Below are 2,518 nucleotides of genomic sequence, written 5' to 3' on the forward strand. Positions count from 1 at the left end.
ATTAAGTTAAAAATAAAAAAAATGCGAACTTTTTAATGGAAATTTATATTAAATTCAGAATCACGGTAAACGTTGTCGCATCAGCCATTGTTACCAATAATATTACCGTTCTTATAGATTATTATGTAAATACTCAATATTTAATAACGATAAAAATTAGTGATATCACAACAAAAATCCTTTGTAAGCTACGTGTAAAAATGGCTAAGTAAAAAAAATAAAAGATCTTTAAAGATATAATATTATGAATAAATGCATATTGAATTTAAGTAAACTTATTTTGTTTCAGTAATTTATTTAGGTACTTGGCGGCGAGGAATTATTTAGAATAGTAGGTAATTAGTATATAATTATCAATAATAATATTTTTTTAAATAATAATAAGTTATATTTTAATAGTCTTTCACTATTTAATTATTTTGTTCATCACACTTTGTTTCTCCTAAGAAATAATTCCTCACCAAGTAAATAAATTATTGAAACGAAATAAGTTTACTTGAATTCAATGTACTTAGCATTTATTCATGATATTACATCTTTATAGTGCTTAAAGATCTTATATTTATTTTGCTTAACCATTTTAACACGTAGTATACGAAAGGTTTTTGTTGTGATATACTATTATTTAATTATCTTATTATATTATATATTGTGTTGAATAAAATCATAAATAATATTTAATTAATGATCTACCTAGGTCTTACCAGATGAAATATTTATTGGTCAAATGCAATCCGATACCTACAACTTGTGGATAGTAGGATCCTTCGGAAACCCATGTATCCTGGGATATTTCTTCGTCATTGGTAATTCATTTATTTCTAGATTCACTCCCTGTAGTGCACCCAGAAACAGAACATACAGGAGCCATTGCGGGGAAATTAAACTGTTTCAATTGAAAGTGTACAAGAACAAAATACAAATTCGCATAATCCGATGAACTAACAATAATATTGCTACACTTTGTTGAATAATAACAAATTAAAAACCCAATTGATAACAAGTCAAATAAAGTCACTGATAACATGGGTAAGCAGGTGACGTATAATTGTGCAGACTTGAAGCAAAAACAGTCCAGGCCTGCGTCCCGGTGGCCCGCGGCCGCAGTGCCACACGATGATAATTATTTTATAATATTGTTATGGTATCAATGCTGAAACATAATACCTCGGCTGCAGCCTGCAGTTGCTGCTCTCGTCCGCATCGTTTACGTATCTTATTTCACAACAATATTATTGTACAATGTTCGGAATGTTCCGTATTGACGCTGCGCTGTTCGTTATCGGCGTTCGACTGCACCGACACCGCCCCGCCGCTCGCCGTCAGAGAACAGCATTGCCTGTCGCCACCACCGGTCACACTCGCGTCTGAGCGGTACGTGTTCGTCGATCGCCGCCGACCTATTATTTTGACGCGCGACGACAAACGACGACGACGCCAACAACAACAACAACAATAACAATAATAATAATAGATAATCGTAATGATATTCCATACATCGGGGCTGCGCGGCGGCGGTGATAAAATATAGATTGTGGCGAACGGAAAACGCGTAAAACAATAATTATTGATGTGAAGACGTCTTATACGGCGCTCGAATGTTATCGTTTGTACATTTCCGATCATTATCGTTTTTGCGTAACGCTCGATAGGTACCTATTATAATATTATTAAAAGGAGAGGTGATTTTTATGTCTGAAATTTTACTGTTTTTTCAATTTTTTCGAAAATTATTCTGCCACCAACAGTCGAATTCGAGGTAGGTCGAGTTCGGAATCCGTGCGTGCAGAGCGAATTTATTGTGGAGGTAATATTTTGTTTTTTTTTTTTTTAGTTCAATTTGTTTGTCACAATTATGCGGTACCTATGCAATGGCGAAAAATCATAAGACTCCAGATAACGACCCGATGAAATCTAAACCACAGCAGGGGTATCAGGATTGTAAGTAACATTAATTTATACTTTTTTCTATCCATTTGATAATTAATTTTTGTTTGGTAATAACTTGTTTATATGAATGCAGAATGAGGTATGTCGCAAAATATAACTAGAGGAGGTTGCTAATATTTTTTTTAAAGTTTGAATATTGTGTATTTAGAATCATTTTGATTTTACAGGTATAGAGATAGGTTAGTATTATAGTCCAGTATGCGGTATTCAAGGGTGATTGATCATAAGACTCAAGATAACGACAAGATGAAACCTTTATCATCGCTGGTGTATCAAGACTGTAAGTAACATTAATTTATACTTTTTTCTACCTAATTGATAATTCATTTTTGTTTGGTAATAACTTGTTTATATGAATGAGAAATGTCTCAGAATATAACTATGGGAGATTTCTAATTTTATACAAAGTTTGAATGTTGTGTATTTACAATTATTTTGAATTTACAGGTGTAGTGGAGGATTGATTCAGTTGATTATGCAGTATGCAATTGTGAAAAATCATAAAACTCCAGATAATAACCTGAAGAAATCTAAATCATAGCACGTGTATCAAGATTGCAAGGAAAAT

The 2,518-nt window shown here is 32.7% G+C and overlaps 1 long non-coding RNA gene across 1 annotated transcript; it reads left to right on the forward strand.

Annotated features, from left to right (window-relative positions):
* The first annotated feature begins 1,189 nt into the window (after positions 1 to 1,189).
* LOC107884244 lies at positions 1,190 to 2,512 on the forward strand. Its single transcript, XR_001679792.2, has 4 exons — positions 1,190 to 1,759; positions 1,835 to 1,941; positions 2,118 to 2,230; positions 2,398 to 2,512. It is a non-coding gene; the product is annotated as an uncharacterized LOC107884244 (long non-coding RNA).
* The last annotated feature ends 6 nt before the right edge of the window (positions 2,513 to 2,518 follow it).

Source organism: Acyrthosiphon pisum, chromosome X (genome assembly GCF_005508785.2).
Source record: "Acyrthosiphon pisum isolate AL4f chromosome X, pea_aphid_22Mar2018_4r6ur, whole genome shotgun sequence".
Lineage (NCBI taxonomy): Eukaryota > Metazoa > Arthropoda > Insecta > Hemiptera > Aphididae > Acyrthosiphon > Acyrthosiphon pisum.